Source organism: Crotalus tigris, unplaced genomic scaffold (assembly GCF_016545835.1).
Source record: "Crotalus tigris isolate CLP2741 ecotype Arizona unplaced genomic scaffold, ASM1654583v1 scf7180000017546.9332058, whole genome shotgun sequence".
Taxonomy (NCBI): domain Eukaryota; kingdom Metazoa; phylum Chordata; class Lepidosauria; order Squamata; family Viperidae; genus Crotalus; species Crotalus tigris.
In genome coordinates, this window is record NW_024096465.1 from 5,097,770 (window position 1) to 5,117,963 (window position 20,194).

The following is a 20,194-nucleotide window of genomic DNA, read 5'->3' on the forward strand; positions in this document are numbered from 1 at the left end:
AACAATGTCAGAAATTCAACCTGAGACTCAACAGTTGAACCACAGGATCTCCATAATGCAGAGACATTTTTTTTGTCTTTTTTGCATATAACAAAATTAGTTCTGCTTTATTCAAATATTACATATGATCAGGCTCATCCTCTAGCCTTCTGAACTTCAGTAATCCAGATAGCTAATGAAAACAAAATATTTTGCTTCAGGCACTAAACAACATATAGTTTACATATACACTATATCAATAATCCACTGTTTTGCAAAATTATGAACACATGGCAGTTTTAAGGATTTCTTCTAATAGGCCTTTTACTAATAAACAAAAAAGCATCCATATAGTGATGCATGATCTGAACTGCAAGTTGCAAACAATAAATCTTAATTAGGGTTAAATGTCCAAATTTGCAAAGATGGAGGGAACATTAGTCAGCTGTGAATTGGTCCGGACCCTCCTTATATGCACTGCCTGGTGATGCAGCTGCAGGAATACATAAATTAGTTTTTTATTTGTTTGTTTCAGTACAATCAGTCCTAGCTGTTTCTTAAGAGTATTTCCAGTATTAGTGGGCTTACTGGCATCCATCTTATTAGCATCTGAGATGCAGGTGGCATCTGGAAAGTTTTATTTTAAAGGACTTTTAGCATTGTGCTTAGGTTAATGAGAAAGCGTTACTTTAAAATATCTCGGCAGTTCTCCAAAGTGCAGTTCAGTCTCACGACATCTGCTCAGTGGATACTTGTTACCTTTGGGTTTATTCAAGCAACCTTCTGAATAACCTTTTTGTTAGCAGCTTTCTTTATAGGCTCTGCGGCAGGAGGGCAAATAGTTCCTGGTAGAGGACTTTTTTTTTTTTTTTGCTGTCTTGAATGCACAAGTTCTTTGGCAGTAAAGCTTTATTGGCTTCCTCAATTTTCAGTCTATGCCATGGCCAGATGCACCCAAGGAAAGGGGTACTCAGTGTTTCATATCTGGCCAGTTCGGGTTTTTTTTGACACTCTAAGTCATGCTGTGAAAATGCTGACCCTTGAGATTTAATCTGGGCACTCTAAATCTTAATTGCACAAGACTGTTTGCAATCAAAGGTTTAATCTATTGTTTATTCACATTTTGGAAAAGAACAATGATGTTGAGTTTTGTGTTTGTGTGTGTGTATGTGTGTGTGTGTGTGTGATTATTTGTTACTGTAATTTCCTCCCTCACTTCTATTCCAGAATCTTAATAAAAAAATTCAGGGAAAGGTTTAGATTACCTCCAATCTGGTATGGTAATGGGTATTTTTTCTATCTATAGCATAAGTAATAATTTAATAAAAAGTTTGCAATGAAATATGGAAAGGACTGCTAAATAAAATACACTTCGCGGTATCATATAAAGAACAGAATTATTTGTTGTTGCTGAAAACAGAACCCTATATGGAATTCTCCCTTATTTAGAATTACAAATATTGCAGGTTCATTCCTAAATTAAACTAAAATATATCCTGCTTCTACTAGAGGAGCAAATGGGGATTTTTAAAATTACTTGTGTTTCTCCAAAAATGCTAATCCACATATATAGACTAAGATGCTATAGAAGCACAAGCATAAACCAAATCAAGGCAACTGGAAAGGTCATTCTCCTATATGATATTGCTAAAATTGGGTTATGAAACTTCAGCAATGGAACTAATTATTAGCTGTTTTTAAATGGTCACATATTTAAAAGTAATACAGAGAATGGATATTACAATCCAAAAACATGATCATAGTAATAATGGTATAAAAAATGTTACTGAAAGCTCAGCTCACATAAATTTGTTTTAGGTGTTATCATTAAGGTAAAAAGGACAATATATGTACTTGTATAAGCACAATCTATCAATGAAAATCAAGGGAAATATTGTCTAAACTAAGGTCATGAGTAGTTGTGGCATTATAGCACAAGTTTGAGTCAACAAGTTTTGGTTTAAATTGATACTGCTGCATTTTTATGCCTGGCTGTTATTGTTCTTTTGTTTTTAGAGAATTCAACAGCAGTTGAAATATTTTTAAAGGTTTTATTGAATTTATTTTCAATTGTTTATCTAAATATTTTAAAAATTCCTAATTAAATTATAACACAACTTTCAAATTATTAAAAGAAGAGAGATGTGAAAACATTTTAGCAGATATTCTAACTCAGACATGTCAAACTCACAACATCACATGACATCGCGCGATGTATCGGAGCTTTTTCCCCATTGCCGGCAATGGGGTGGGTGTGGTTTCTTGTGACATGTCCGGCCCATGGGCTGGCAGTTTGACACCCCTGTTGTAACTGGTTCTCACTCCTCTAAGAACCATTTAATATTTTAAAGGTATATTTTTTGATTCTAGGTTTACTTAACTAGTTAATTGCTTTGAATCATTTTTATTACAAGGTAGAATAGAACTATTATAAATAAATAAATGGCTTGATCCACTTCCTAAGATATGTGTATAAGGTATTAATACACAACAATAAAAATCTTACACATACACACTTTAAACACTATTCAAGGTTGCTCACTCTTTAAAAGATTCAAACAAATAGATAACTGGGAAAACTGAAAATTACCTTTCAGAATTAGAAGTTTCTGGTTAATCTACAAGTCAAGTCACGACTTACTTAAAAGTATCCTTAACTACTATTAGTGCAGTTGTATGCTATGCAAAATAATGGGCAGTATCAGGATTTAGATTGGACATCTTCACTTGGGTCCATGATTCTTCTTGAAGCCAAGACAGAGAAGGTTTAAAGGAGATGGAAGAAAAGAATGAATGTGGGATATCATGCACTGTACAGAGGTTGTTTTAGGTACCATTTTCTCAGTGCAGTCTTTTGGTTGCCTCGATATTTTGCAGAAGAGGAAAGATGTTCTTAAAGATCATTGTATTTAACTCCTTTCTCCCTTTGAAAAGCCCAGCTGGATACTTCAATGAACTTGCTTACTTCTCTTTTCTCTGAGATGTTGCTAGGTCAGAGTCCAAAAACTAGGCTCTTTATCAGCCATATGAAAATGAAGGAATATCCATATTCTTATAAAAAATAAGAAGTGGACATTTAAAATAAAATATATTTCAAGTAAGGATAAACTGGAATTGACCCTATTTCCTTCCTTCATTTATAGGCACTTATTTTAAAAAACAAAAACATCCTGAATGATAAATTAGTTGGTTTTCAAAATCTAAGAGTTTATCACAATTTAAAATTGCCTTAAAAACTCAACCTGCTCCTGAATTTTCAGGATTCATTTGCAAGACAATGTTCCTGAATACTAAATTATATTGACCTTCATACAAGGCAAACACCAAACTTCCTCTGAACTAAAATAAAAAGGCAAATCGTGCTTGCTTTTTTGCATTTCTTCTGGGTAAAGACACCCAATTAACCTTTATGGAGCCTAGTTCTGGCAAGTTCCTGCTCTTTGGAAAAATGAGCCAACCATCTGTGTATTTGGGGGGGGACATATTGTGAATGCTTATTTGAAAACAAAATGGCCTATGAATAGATCCCAAGGCTAACCAAAAACAAAAAGAATTCAACTGATGTCACCTAGCAAATTTAAGTACAGCCACAAGGCTTCATGTCTGCCATCAAAAAACCCCAAGCAAACAAAATCTCAGTATGTGCAAGCTTTCTTCTGCAACAGCATATGGTCATCCTGGAGCACACTGAGCCCATAGATTAGACTGGCTTAAAGCAGGCCGCTGAAATGGATATAATTCTGAGATGACATGTGGAAAACCAGCTGACCTAAGAACCCATCACATGGTAGCAAGTGCTCACACAACCTGTATGCTAAAATAGAGTGTATATTATTTTTCAGCAGGTGTTTCAGACATAGAGTGCTACCCCGTTCCACATACACACATGTACAGCAAGAGTCTACAGGTGTTTATTCAAACCTCCCCCCCCCCAAAAAAAAAAACAGGTCCTCAGAAAACACCTCATTGCACAGGTCCAGATTCTGATCTCAATGCAGCACAAGTCATTGGGTAATCAAGTCCAACAGGCACACACAAAGTCCAGGAAAGCAGTCCATGAGTCAAATAGGTCAAGGCACAGAACAGGGCATGTTACTCCAGCAACACTCAAGTTCTCAGGGCAGGATTAAGTAGGTAATGCCAGTGAAGCCCTTCATGAGAGGCAAGGTTGCCTCCTCACAAGTAGTCTAGCCGCCTGGTATTGTGCCTGTCTCCTCTCTGCTCTACATGTCCTTGAATCATAAGGAAGTGTAGACTCCACTTCCTTATTGCTAATGTGCAGAAGCTGCTCAGGTCCTTGCTTGGAGCCACCTGGCCAATTTGCTGTAGCTGTGGTTCTCCTGACTTAGCCTCAGCCTGTTGCTCATCTGATCAACCCAAATGAAGCTGCACTGGCAGGTTAGCACTCCCCAAGGCCCCGAGTATGACCAACACTTGGCTCCACACTTTCCTCTGCTGACTCAAATTCAGATCCAGAAAGGGGTCTGGGAGTGGATCCATGACACATAGGCATTTCTGTATTTCTTTCTGATTGTATGCAATGTAATTTTTCACTTATTTTTTATAAATACCTTATAAAGAGAAGAATGTGAAGAAATATAAAATATTGGAATAACTCTTGTGGTTATATTTTGATCAGCTTTCTTGCATAGAATGAAACATGTCAATCTAAACAATTTCTGAATGTACTTTGAATGGGTCCCTATATGTTAGGCCTAAGGCAATTAAATTTTCTTGTAAAAAGAGGTTGGAATAAGCTTCCTGTAATCTATCAAATACTACTAAATCTCTCATTGTTATGACTTTTAACTGGGTGAAACAATGTATCATAGGGCAATTTTGAATCAAGATATCTCAAATGGATTAACTTACAAAATGTGTCCAAAATCTAGGACCTATGACTCCTGGGGAAAGTTGTGATGGCTTCAGTGCTACTGGCTGCTGCTGTGCTGCTGTTACAGTAATATGATCTTCATTTTCTATTTTATGTGACAGTTTTCCAGCCAGTCTAGCAATCCCTTCCTGCCCCATACATCAGTAGCCACTTACTTGCCTGCTGGGAATAGAAGAGAAGGGAGGGAGGGAGGGAGGGAGGGAGATTTCAGATGCTCCCTGCCAGCTTCCCATAAGGAAAGCCAATGGGAAAGCTGGCAGGGATTACAAAGTTGCTCATGCTCCTACTGGTTTTTTGTCCACCTGTGGTCATTGCGTTTCTCTGTTTAGGTAAGGAAATCTCTCTGATATGATGAGCCAGTTGGGGCATGGGTTGTCTAATGTTAACTGACTTGCTTTGCATAGTTCTAGAGTATAGTAATAAAAATTATGGGTCATAAAATTAGAGAATGTGGATCTTTATAAGGCCAAATAAGAACAGGAAAATTCAGAACCAGGATACCAGGAATAGATGTTGAGATACCAAGTGATGGATATTTATAAACATGGGTTCTTCTTCACTTTTCAAGGAGTAACAGCACTAAAATTACTACCGGTAATATATCTTTTCAGCATTGTATTTTTAGTGATGTTAACATAAGCAGGAGAAACATTTTTCTAATATGTTGTGTTGGAAAGGGGGGGCGAGGAGCAATCTCAAATTATCTGCTTGAGAAACTTTAAATGTTTCCACTTTGAAACAAACTAAAGAACAACAAAACAAATGCCTATTGTCTAATAGTTTCCCAGTAGGTCACTCAGCCTTACTGGAGTATTAATTGTCCTGTAAACAAGGCTAAAATCAGAACATACTTTCAGTGATGGTGATGATTATTCTATCTAGTTTCAGATAGTAAGAATGATTAGGTGAATTGTTCTGTGCTTCCAATGACTCTTATTTATCAAGAACAATTTCATCAGTGACATTGTCATTTACTAACCCTTCATCTCTTATCATTTATACACAAGAGGTAGTATCATTATGCTATTTTCATAATTTTTAATTGAAGAAATCATTAACAAAGTAAAAACCATAAAAGAAAATAAAGATAATAAAAAATAATAATAAATAGTGAAGAAAGGAAAAGGAAAATTATAAAGAACTTCCAATGATCTTGATAGTGATTATAGATTCATTTACATTTTGCTTTCTCTCTATAAAGTTACATCATAATTTTTTTCTTTCCATAAACTACTCTCATGCTAAGTTCAGGCCCTCTTTCTCTAAAGTATGAATTACTATCTACTTATGAAAGCCGGCACCCCAAACCTAGGCCAAATGCCTAGACTTTTTGACAGAGATGCCATCCCAATAGAGAATCTAGCTTACATTTCCCCCTTTTCTTTCCACGCCGTCCTCTAGTTAGGAAATAACAAAATGCTATCTGGAATATAAGACCACCTGGAACAGATGGAATGTACAAAACACTGGGACTGGTACCTTTTTTTTATTTGACTTTAATCAGCACAGATTTAACAAATGCACTTTAGGCAGAGAAACAGCTAGTTTCTTTGGGTTTTAAACTCATGCTGCTCAGGCATATTCAGCTGTTCTGGTACCCATCTATAGAATAAGGCATTATATGGAAGACTGTCCTACAATTGCCTCATGGATGCTAATTATAATACTTCCCAGGATGCCTAGCTTGCCAGCATCCCAAGACTCCTTCAGAGCTTCTAATCATTAGAGTTCTTACTTCGTTCCTTGCAAGCCATCTGGTCTCTCTGAATTGCAGCTGTAGCTAGTTCTCCTCCCACCAGTCACACCTGATCTTTTGACATATGCACCTGAAACAACCGCTGCTCTATATATCAAGCATTGCAACCTTCAATAATTAGTTGGGCTTTTCCAAAGCTGGGGTGGAGGTGAATGAAAGAAAGGCAGTGGGAGAAAGCTATTTCTTTTGTGCATCTTAAAGCATAGAAATGGGAAAAATAGGAGGAGGGAACATGTGAACTAAAGCCTCACAATTATCTTTTTGAGTAGCAACTAATAATAATAATTGGATGCAATCCCAAAACATCTGGAGCACCATTTGAACACCCTCGGCATGGACAAAATCACCATCAATCAATTGCAAAAGGCAGGTTTACTTCAAACAGCTTACATGCTGCGACAATACCTTTAACACCATTAAGCATGAACATCTGCCTGTCCCAGAACCTTGGGAAGCACTCAATAAGTGGATAAAAATGCCAATTCAACTTTAAACATCTGGCTAACTATACAATTGATCATATCGAATCCTTCAAAATATGGGAAGAGACCATTCAGATATTTTGCTTCTTAACGAGCACCTCCCTTTTTTTATTGATTTGCCTATCTATTGATAATGCCTATCTTCACCTTCCAAATAGTATACATGGATGGAGCATCTAAAATTATAGCAAGAAAAGAAAGATAAATAGGTACTTAGAGGAGCATTGTATGGCTAAAGTAAAACAAGGAGACAGGTATTGTCAACCTTGTTATTCCTCAGGGCTTAAATTGCATTCTTTACTGACATTTTCCTAATTCAGCATATTCTATGTATCATGGGTTTGCAAGTCCCTTAATTCTCAAATGAGAATTTTATGAGTTTTTGTAGTGCCAATGCAGGTTTTTTTTTTTTAAAAAAAAATTATTTTTAACCAACAAAACAAAGCAAAACATAACACACACACACACACACACACAGTATATACTCCTCCCCTTTTTTTAACAGCGATTACATTACAGTAATCTTCTATTATTTACATTTCCCCCTTATTCTTCTTTAAAAGAAGAAGTTGTTTCTTATTTACATTTTTCTTCCTTCATATTCTACTTCTTACTAAGAATAATTCATATTATTATTATTGTACATTATTATATACATATTTTCACCTTTTGACCTTTTCATATTTATTCTCCTCTATTATTTCTAGTCTCCAACCAGTCATACAACTTGTTCCATGTTATATAGTTCTCTGTGTCTTCCTTTTCTTTTATCTCTTTTGTTAATTTGTCCATCTCAGCACAGTCCAGGATTTTTCTTATCACTTCTTCCTCTGATGGTATATTCTCATTTTTCCAGCACTGTACATATGCTATTCTTGCCGCTGTTATTATATGTAAAATTAAGTACCATATTTCTTTACTATATTTTCTGTGTAAAATACCCAACAAAAAGATCTCTGGTTTCCAGTCTACGGGTTGGTCTATTATTTCTTTGATCCATTTTCTTATTGTAGTTTAATATTTTTTCGCAACTGGGCATGTCCACCATAAATGATAATATGTTCCATTACTTTTTTACATTTCCAGCATGTTGGCGAATTGTTCTGGAACATCTTGGCAAGCTTTGCTGGTGGAAGATGCCATCTGTAAAACATCTTCAACTGGTTTTCCTTGAATGCCGCCGACATAGTCAATTTTATATTTATTTTCCATATTTTTTCCCATTTTTCCAATTCTATATTATATCCAAAAATTTTTGCCCATCTAATCATTGTGTCTTTGACAACCCTGTCTTCCATTTTATATCTCAATAGGTATTTGTATAAATTGCTAATTAATTTTATTTTTGTTCCATGTATAATTTTATCCAATTCTTGCGGCTCTTTTTGGATTTCATATAATTTTTTGTCCTCTGTATATTTAGATTGAATTTGTGTAAATGTCTACCAGTCAATCTCTCTGCCAATATCTTGTTCCAATTCCTGTTTTGTTTCAGATTTCCCTGTTCATTTACTAATTCCTTGTATCTAATTATCTTATTTATATCCAATAGGTTTGGGTATTTCAGAGCTTCTGTTGGGGATAACCACATGTGCCAATGCAGTTAATGGATAGTTATCTGGGGAAAGACAAGTCTTTCATATATTACTGTTTTCACGTATATTTTCCTTTCTTGCACCTTATAGTACATAATAATGATTAAGTGACATGTGTTTCCATGAAGAAAAGAAGATACATTAATTAAAATTAAAAAGGTTGACTAGTATTTCTCAACCTGGGCAATTTTAAGATGTGGGAATTAAACCCATGCTGGCTGAGGAATTCAGGCTTAAATGTACTAATCTTAAAGTTGGTGAGGCCAAAAAACACTGATCTAGGCATAACAAGTGGAAAAATGTCTTTCCTTTTTTCACCTTTCTTTAGTATCTTTCAAATAAATTGGAACTGGAACTGTGAGAATTTCCGGTCAGTATGGGTAAAGGAAGTATCAAGTTAAGAAAAATTGCCTCTCTCATGCAGACTACGTCACAACACAATAGATCATTGTACTAAGTATGAATACCCAATGGCAAGTCTTGTTTTGCTCAATCCTTTCCCTTTTTTTTTTTTTTTTTTAAAAAAAGGGAATCTGCTCAAATCAGGTTATATTGACAGTTTTGAAATTTTTCAATTGTATCCTAAATAGAAACAGATTTAGAAAGAATCATTTAGCCCTTTGTATCTAGACTCTTGCTTAATTTATGAATCCAAATTAAAGTATCTCAGACCTTGGTCTTCACATTATCAAATCCAGTGAATGATAGCCCACTATCTTTCTCTCTTAGAAAGTTTTTGTCTAAAGCTCCATTGGAATGTTGTGTCCTATAAGTTAAATCCATGATTTTCTATTATGAGGAAGAGTAAACAGATTTTGACCTTTTTATGTCCTTTCAGGTATTTGGTGTTTGAAGATTGGCATCATATATCCCTTTACTCATTTTTCTTAGAACTGAAGATAGCCATTTTTAATCTGTCTTCACTTACTGATTATTTTTGTTACCCTTTTCTAAACCTGCTACAAATTCTCTGAATCTTTCTTCAGGTGATAGCATTTGAAATGGGGGTGTAATCAAAACAGAATATATTAAACTGGTTATTTCCCATGATTTGGAATTTATACTTAGATTATGGTTAAAGCCTCCAAACTTCTTGCCTCTTTGAAAGAGTTTCAATTTATTTTTTGGAAAATATCAATATTTTCTAGTTTGGGAAGTTGTTGGTCAACCCAGCCTTTGATGAGAGCTGTAGTTCACATTCTCTTTAAGATATAAAGGGGCAGCCATTTAAGTAACAACTATCTTATTATTTTTTTTACTCTAAAATAAGTACAGGGACTACTTTGGAAATAGACAATAGGAAAGTGTATCTTTCCTTTCCTTATATAGTGTATCTGCCACAGTCCCATCTCTATTGCCCCCTTCAACCTTATTGTATTTTTTGCATAAAAGTGCATAAATGTGGGACAGCAGATAGCAGTTTCACATTACCAAACTTGTGAAAGCATGACATGAACCACAAGCTTCAGAGGCAAAGAGTAACACCAAACATCTACTGAACAAAGATATCAATTTAGCATCTGAGTAGCATGCATCTCATGGCATAGCATCTTTTTATTGCTATTAATTCCAGGTGAACAGCTCCCATTCAGAATTGGAGTTGCTGGGACTTGGGTGGTGTACAAATTTAATAAATAAATAAAGTTCACACACTGTTAATTACTTCCATCCTTTCTATGGCATTTTAATACTTTGGCAACTTGTATCTTTTTTTTCCTCCGCTTTCTTGGAAGCAGGAAAGTCGCACTGATTACCAACCACCTTCTGTCCATTAATAATTCTTTATGTGCACGTTTTAAGACTACCAGAGTAATCTCCATCTCTAAAATGTCTCCTGAGTCCATCTCCAGCAATATCCCTTGTGATAAAATAATAGAGGAAAGCATTATTTTCTCATATCACTGATGTATGGCATTCATGAATCTGATGGCATTATTTTAAAATTACATGCATTCTAAAGGCAATAACTATATAAATGATAGTTTATAACGAAGGATTTTGGGACAAAAGTCCAGAAATCCACAGAGTATAATTAATAGAAGAATCCCCAAATGTAGTAGAATTCTGTAACTATATATCACCAAAGACCAAACTGGGAGCAATACATACATTAAGCCAGGGGTCCACACTCCCCAGTCTGTGGATCGGTACCGAGCCGTGACATGCCAGCAACCAGTCCGCACAAACAAGCAAAGCCCCATCCCCAACCACGCACTCTCTGGTCAATGGAAAAACCTTTCTCCACAAAACTATTCGCTGGTGCCCAAAAGATTGGTGACCTCTGCATTAAGCAATACGTTAAGTCCATAATCTAAAATTATCTGCTGCTTGTGAAAAAAATGAGTCATTCTTGATTTTGTACCTTACTGGTTTATAAATTTTATATACATTTATTTATTTTATCCAGAAATAAACATCATAGTATGATGAAAAATATAGCAGTTTATGGAAAAACGTATGCCTATCACAGAATGACTGGTACTGTATATAACCTGGATAGTAAATTCAGCTTTCTATGGTAAGTAGGATTTGGAGTGTCAACTATATTACATCACATGCACATATCTAGATATATTAGCTGGTCATTTGAATCAGGTCATGCAAAGTCAGAGGCAGACAATTCTGAGGCTGAAGCTCTCTTTCTGTCACGCTTAAGCTATTTTAAGAGCCAGTGCTTATAGAATTTGGAACTTCAGCTTAGGGGATTTGGTTCATTAATTCCTTCCTTACCCCTTGAACTCCCTGGCAGCTCGTGAATAATCAGCCTCAGCTTGAGTCTGTTATACAATGAGGATATTGTTGACCTACCATACAGGGATATTATGAGGATGAATGGATTGGGGTTCTTGTGATCTAAGCTTGTCTTCTTAGCACAAAATAGGGGATAAGATACATGCATCAACCCTATCCAAAATAATCAATACAGAATAAGGTTTGTGTACTAAAATGGGTGAGTTGATGTACTATAAAATAATCAGATATGAAAGATTACCATTAATGAAGTTATAATGTGGTAAGTTCAAGGTCCTTTCTGCATGTCTGGACAATATTGATCAGATTGGTCTCTCCCCCCCCCCAAATATTTCTATTGCAGGATTTATGTGTAGCTTGGGAATAGCTTAGGTATCTGAGGCAATTATTGCCTCAGCTACTGATCCAGAACAAGATACCTTTGCAGCAGTTTCTCTGGAACTGCGGGACAGGTTATTTTCTACTGTGAGAACTTCAACTGCATTCTGCCTCGCAGTTCCAAGGATTCACTTCCTTCCAGTCAAGGCACCATGGGGCCTTGTCATCATTCTCCCCATCCTCTGCAACTGTTCCAAAACAGAGTTTGCCACTTGTTGCTTATGTGTACTATTTTGCTGCAAAAAGAAAGTCCAGAAAATAAAAAATGAGAGCAAGAGAGAGGAGAAAGGAACCCTTTTTTTGTGCCTACCCATTGGGCTGAAGGCAGCACTGGTCATCAATAAGGAAGGACAGAGCACCAATAAGGCAATAGTACAGAAGCAAAATTTTAGAGAAGAAGGCAGGAGGAGCAAAGCTAGTGTGTTGGATAGTCTCTAAAATTGCCAGACGGCAACTCAGAGATTCAATTATATTGAAGTCTGCTGTTAAATATTGAGCTGAAACAACCATTGCTTTGCCAATCTTGTAGGATCTTTTTTCACCTTTGTACAGCACATTTGGAATCTTAATTATTTGAATTAGCATGAGAAAATAAAAAAATCAGGATCCAAAGAATATTGGTTAACTGAGAAAAGCTAGTTACCCCATCTCCAAACTTAGCAATAGCTTTCGGGGTAAACTGAGAACGTACAGGTTGTAAATCAACAATCTTAAGTTCACAAATTATTTCATGTTATAAATACATTATAATGAGAGTGCCCCCTCCAAAAGTTTAGTCTATAAACAAGCATTCCATATGCTTGTTCCCCGAGCTGACAAAGGGGTATAAAACAAGATCTTCAAAATATACCCCCTCGCTTCTTCCTCAAAACATTTCACAGTCTTTCTTTGTCATTGCAAGTTGCCATCCATTTTTAACAAATCAAATTCAAATCAAAACCTGAAAAGAAAATGAAGGAAAACAGGCAAATAATTTTAAATTCTGTCTCCCTCAGTAATTTTATATAGTTAGCATCTAGTGCAGGGGTCCTCAACCTCTGATCTAGTGCATTGTGGCATTTGGTAGACAAATTATAATTCAAATAAAAGAGCAATAATGAGTTACATTTGATTAGATTTTGAACAATTCTAAATTAAACCAGCATTTTTTTTAAACTGGTAACAATTTCATTAATATCACTAAATGTACTGATAATTTGTTTCAGATAGTTGATCTGTGAAGATTCAAGAAATTGGAGTGTGGCAGCTAACATTTTATTACACATACTGATTGAAGGTCTCAATTCAGTTCATGATGATATTATCCGTTCAGTCAATTCTGACTCTTGGCGATTCTAATGGCCAGGTCTCTCCACAACTTTTAATCTTGCACTGTTTCTTTTGAGTTTTTCTGTGTTCTGGCTGGTGTCAGGTTTGATAGTGTCCAGCCACTGTGTTCTTTGACAGACTGATTTCCTTTAATTTAATTCAGTTCAATAGATTTATATAGCCACAAATCTGACAAACACGACTTTGGGTGGCAAACATATTATCAATGAAAACCGTAAAACACAGAAACATAAATAAAAAGTATTAAAAATCAAGAACATGGAGAATAATAATAATTTGACACCAATCTTGCAGGTTCACCATGGGATGCCCAAGGTTGATAGACAAACCAGGCTTTGTGGGCCTTTCAAAAGGCAGACAGTGATGGGGGCCAACCTCCCCTCAAAGGAAATGATGCTCCAGAGGTGGGATCACAGCAGAAAAAGCATACCCCCTGGAACTCTTTGGTATATGGGTCCCGCAACATATCGCCTACTTGCTCAAACTGATGGGCAAGTAGATGTAATTGGGAAGAGGCAGTCCCTCAGATAACCTAGTCATATATCATGTAGGCCTTAAATGTGAAAACCAGAACTTTGAATTGCACCCGGAAGCAAAGCAGCAGCCGTATAGCTCGCAGAACAGAGGTGTTACACATGTCATCCTAGGGATGCACATAACTGTCTATGCAGCCACACTCTGTGCCTGATGCTTCCAAATGCTTTTCAAAAGCAGCTCCATGTAGAGCAAAGGCCATTACCGGTCCGTGGCCTCCTTTTCCTTCTGGGCCGCCAACCAAAAAAGGTAGAGTACATTTCAATAATCTGTCACCTGTCCTCAAGCAGGGGTCATGAATCTAGAAAGAACCTCAAATTGCACACTTGGCATCTGTCTGGAGTTGGCAACACCAGCCAGAACCAAAGATGAAAAAGTCCCAGATCTAGAAGATCCCAAAACACAATGCCACTCAGTTTTGCAAGGGTTCAGCTGAAAACTGCTATGTCCATCCAGACCACCATAGCCTCCAGGCACCAGGATAAAATATCAATGGCATTGCTTAGTTTGTTGGGGCAGAAATACGTGTGTTCAGCAGGTCAGTGATTCAAATCTCACTGGCTCAAGGTTGACTCAGCCTTCCATCCTTCTGGGGTAGGTAAAATGAGGACCCAGATTGTTGGGGGCAATGTAAATATATATTTACATTGCTTACTGGTGTACACCGCTTAGAGAGTGCTTGTATATAAGTCTCATAAATAAATAAATAAATAATAAACATTAAATTGATAAATTACCAAATATGGTTGAGCCCCATATAACAGTGATTGACCTCTCACTCCCAAGCAATACCACCTGGTACCAGCCCTGTAGAAAGATAGCAAACTAGCACAGTATTATGTTGCCCAGAAACCCACAAAGCTGATCCAGAAGGATACCAGGGTGAAGCACCAAGAGGTCAACAAGAGCTAGCATTGATCATTCCTGCCAGAGATTATTCCAAATTTTGCTATCCTATTCCCAGTACCAATGGCTGATTGCTGGATGTTGTCAGCTATCCTTCAGAATGGAATTTTCTGTATGTGCTATATGTGTTTACTAACTGGGGTTTGTTGTTGTTGTTGTTTTTGCAAATTCTTTAGCATAGAGCTTGTTAATATTTTAATTATTTTTTATAGCACAGATGATTGGGCAACTCTATGGGTTTTGGTCTTTTTATAACCAAAGGTATTTTACAAAATAAAAGTGGAAAGAAATTAATATTTGATAAATCAGAAAGAGTAGGGTTTTTTTTGAAGAGCAGAAATGTTTTTGTTTTGTTTTTTGATCCCATACAATTCTGCTCCTTTTTAAAATGCAATTTGCATTTCTCAGGTACCGCCAGAGTTGGAATCTCCAACTGTGTATATGATTCAGTCAGCAAACACAGCCACTGAATATGCAGCATTGTATATTCTTCTGCAACTACAGTGTATCTATTTTAAATTTGTAGACATTACAAAAACTTTAAGCAAAGGCATGTATCCTTGCATCAATGCATCTATATATTTCTCTGTAAAAATGAATACTTGCATTGATTGGTGTAAATAGGACTTGTTCCAAAATGAAATGAAGAGTGATTGCCATATATATATTTCTTGATTGAAAAAGCAAGATATACATTTAATGTATAAATAAATGTTAGATCTCAACTTCAGTACATAATATCTCCAAGCAGGAATAGGAAAACTCCTTCAGAATCCTGAAAGGCCTGTGTCAATCTATATAGAGAACTTTCTCCAATTTCCCCTTCTATATTGGATTGCAATTCTCCCAATGTTCAGTCAGTATTAGCCTTGTTAGCTAGGCATAATGTGAATTGTATACACCACAGTTATGAAGTTGGGAAAGTCTAGCAAAGGCAGACTTGATTGGTTGGATCAATGTTCTAAAATTAATAACTGGCATTACTTAGTAATGATAAAAATGTCCTCTTTCTTTTTGTTTCCTGAGAACACCATCATTATCATGAATTCAGTGGAATTATGGAATGAGCCAGTATTTGCAGGTAAACAATTGAACAATATCCAATTTTGCAGAAACATTTGCTGTACTTGAGGTTTGGTATTCTGTATGCTTTGTCTTATTTCATACATCCTCCATATCTGGGAATTTCTTAAAGAGTGCAGATCTTTGAAGACCACAGGGCAGGAAATAGCTGCTCCCAGAAGAGAGAATGCTGGGTCAAATCATTCCTGTGATTCACAGTCAAAGTCTTCTAGTTATTATTTTGTTTCTGAAATGACACCGAAGATCTAGGATCCTGGAAAGCTGAAAAATCTCCAGACCGCTGGCTAACTTGAAATGAAGTCAGTTCATTCCACCGATGTGCAATACTGAAACCATTACTATTGCACCAAAGACACTTTTCTGTGTGCCAGAATAACCTAAACCAGGCTTTTAAATAAAAATGTGCATTAAATAAACAGTAATATATGGCAGATATATCTCCCAAATTTTATGTTCATGACAAGTTTGCGAAGTAAATTAAGATATCAGTGATTTAGTGACAAAGCAACCATCACGCTGGTTTTCAGATTAAAAGCAAGGTAGCTTGGCCAGCAGATTTGGCCCAACTTTAACATTAAGATTAAATAAATAATAAAAAAACATATATACACATTAATAAAATCCATTTCCCTCTATGGGAATTTTTTCCAAACATGCACATTTAAGATCTGACTGCCAGAAATACTCATTGACTTTGAAACCATTTACAATGTAGCCAAAATACTGTACAGACAGCTTGCTGATAATATAATGCTCCACAAGTGCAAAAATTAAATAATTGTTAATTGTAATTCAATTAGTTTGACTTAATTGCTTTCGTTGGTAATGGAGCATTTTATTGTTAATGTGACATCTTCACTGTGGCTTGTGGGATGAAGTTGACAACAGGCTTTCTGATTAGCATTTCAACCATTTATAGCTGTTCCATTTATCACTGGGAATATACTAGCTGAAGTTTATCTAAATTTTGCATTTTATGACAAATCAGAATAATCACAGTTACATATAATGTCTTTCATTACTTTAGATGCACTGTCCATCATTTGGGTAACTTGTAAATAAGGTATAGAGCAGTGGTTCTCAACCTGTGGGTCGGGACCCCATTTGGGGTCGAATGACCATTTCACGGAGGTTGCCAAACAACGCAGTCCGCCATTTTTTCCCCCTTTTCCTTAGCTGTGATACTCCCTTTTATTCTATTGGCTTTTGAAAGCCAATAGGAATTGTCCAGGCTGTCTCTGCCCTGCTGAGCCTGCCAAAAGTCCCATTCTGCAAACGGTGCTGCACCTGTTGAGTAGTCCTTGACTTACGACCGGTTGAGTAGTCCTCGACTTACGACCGGTTGGGGGGTCGCGGCATTAAAAAGGTTGAGAACCACTGGTATAGAGAAATATGGCCCTAGCAAACCTGAATGTAATTAATTCTTTTTCACAATTAATTCTACCTTGTAATGTTTTTATAATCTTTTTTTTTTAAGTTTGTCAATGTAAAGAGAAAAACCACAATGACATTCTCCTTTGCAAAATTACTTGAGTATTTCATTCTGCCTTTTCTGTAAAAAAACGGGGGGATAGGTTTATGCGTTTCAGTTATTTTAATTAAATACACTTCTTTTGTTTTTTGTAGCTTTAATTGAAAGAAAAATCTAATCTCAAAGCAACAAAACAATTACACTATTGATTTGGAATGTCGCCATGGATTCTATTGTTGAGGATTTATTCCTAACCACAGATGGCCAAAAATGACAGAAAAATCTTTTTGAAATTTTTCAAAAGATTTTTCTGCAGAAAGAAGATTTCTCTGCTTTCTATCAGGCAGGACCAAAATCACAATTTTATACTGTTTTCTTTTATTAATATTCCTGAAGGAAAAAGAGAAATAGTGCAACTGCTATCAGAATCATCAAACAGTTTTCCATATTAGAATCAGATGCTAAAATCAATACAAATCTCTGGCTACTAAACAGGGTGCCCCTGACTCCTTTCATCTGAGAAAGAATGAACAGTAGCTGAGAGTTTTGGAGTGTGGAGTGTGTAGTGTGTAGTGTGTAGTTTAGCAGCAATAATAAAAGCAGTACACAGTATCCACCTCACAATTTCCTTTTATGTTTCACTTTACATCCTTTCTATGGCTGTCACTTGAAGAATTCAACCCGAGAATATTTCCTTAGAATCTAAGAATCTATGGAATCTAGGGGACTCTTTTTCTCTGAATAAACATTAATATGATGAGGCAACAAATTTTTGTCCATGGCAGCTGTTTCTTTCTCTGAGAGCTGTTCGTTGGCACCACTGTGTGAATCATTTTGCAGAATGTCCTGAAACTATCTGTTGTGTGTAGTCAGCATTCCATATTTAATACAATACAGACAGGAGGCATTTTCAGGCTACAGAATCTTCTACATTACCTACTGATGGTGGATTTGAGCTGCCTCAGCCATCATATTTAGAATAATTTCATCTTCAATTCACTTGAGACTCTCTAAGAAGACAGCGTAAAGTTGTGGCTTCCTCCTCAGTATTTAAAGTGGTTTCTCCAGCTGCTTCCAACCCAAACTCTGCCACATATCTTTCTGGGGTACCTTGTGTTGAGGTACATTTAGTGGGCAAGAGCTGCCCTGATTCTATTGGCCCTCTTGGCAGATATGTCTTCCTAGCTTCTAATTGTCAAATATTTTCAGGGTCTTCTGGCAGTGGGAAAGTCAGATATCTTCCATTGTCTCAAAGAATCCTTTCTCTGCACCACTTATTTGCCAACCCTGCCAAATAGTAACAGTAACAGAGTTGGAAGGGAACATGGAGGTCATCTAGTCCAACCCCCTGCTCACACAGGAGACCTATACTATTTCTGACAAATGGCTGTCCAGTCTCTTCTTAAAAGCCTCCAGTGTTGGAGCACCCACAACTTTCAAAGGCAATTTGTGTCACTGGTTGATCGTTCTCACTGTTAAGAATTTTCTCCTTAGTTCTAGGTTGTTTCTCTCCTTGATTGTTCCCATCACATTGTTTCTTGTTTTGCCTTCAGGTGCTTTGGTAAATAAGTCCCCCCCCCTTCCTTATGGCAGCCCTTCAAGTATTGGAAGACTGCAATCATGTCACCTTCTTTCCATTAAACTAGGTATACCCAGTTCCTACAATTGTTCTTTGTATGTTATAGCTTCTAGGCCCCTAAGCCTCTGTTGCTCTTCTCTGAATTCTTTCGAAAATTTCAACATCTTTTTTGTATTGGGGAGACCAAAACTGGATGCATTAGTGTGGTTTTACTAGGGCTTTATAAAGTGGTATTATTACGAAGTAATACGAAGAAAGATCTTGATTCTAGTCTTCTGTTAATGCAACCTCATATTGTATTAGCTTTTTAATGCAGCAGCAGATCACCCAACTGCCAGGGCTCAGAGAGATGACTAAAAAATCATGGGGTGGAAGAAAAAGCTGCTCTTTAACCACAGGGTCTCCTATCCCCCAAACCCTCTGTTGGCTGTCATTGCACAAGACTGTAGAGAGTTGGACTGATCTGTATCCAAAAAGCATTAAATCAAAGGGCTAATGAATGACCCTGCCCTATTTTAAATCCTGTAGTTTAAGCAAATGGGAAATTTTGTGCCCAGAACCTAGCGGAAAAAAATCTGTTTTATTAATTAGTCCCTGATTAGCAGGTCAGAGAAAGTATCTCTTTCCATCACTGAGATTGGCAAAGAATTTGTCAGAAATATTTCTTCTCAGTCTGAATATCTACTGATTGGTATATGGATCCTATTTCAAGACAAAGCGAGCACTCTGCACCGATGTGCTTCAATAAAACATGTTATGGTTCCCAAGTTTTTAAAATACTTTTGTATTTCTTTCAGCTCCCATGAAGGGTGGACAAAAAAAGATGCCTTTTGGAAACATGAAACCTTGTCTACGTACTTCCTCTACTACCTTTCACATCTCCAGATTTCAGGAGCAGTGTAAGGTAATAGTGTTATGTAAGGTAACCCCTAATTACCGCTCCCCTGGATTCTCTTCCCTAGGGACAGCCTTTCCAAGAAATTACATGTATAGACACCTGGCCCTGTGAGATAGGGAGGCTCACCATGGATACTGGTTTTCATTCCCAGTCTGGCTAGTGTTCCTGGGGATCCCAAGGCCTATTCTCTAGGATGTTTCTCCAGATGTGCATTAGATAGACTATACTATGAGCCATTCAGAAACAGTTTCACATATCAAGCTTGGGAAAAACAAAGAGGATAGTTTTAATCTGCTATTTACAGTATCGCATTATGACAGATAAGGACAGCTGTTTGTTCACATTAGAAATGATAAATAACCTGAAACAAATAGATGTTATATACATGTTTTTTTCAAGATATTTATTTGTAAAGAATGCAGGCTTAGGAATTCCTTGTCCCACTTTCCAATGTGCTTTTTTTTTAAAAAAAAAAAGTGGCTTTAAAATAAACAGATCAGAAATTACAAATATTATAGCATGTAGGGAAGTAAGTGGAACAAATATCTACTTAGGACGC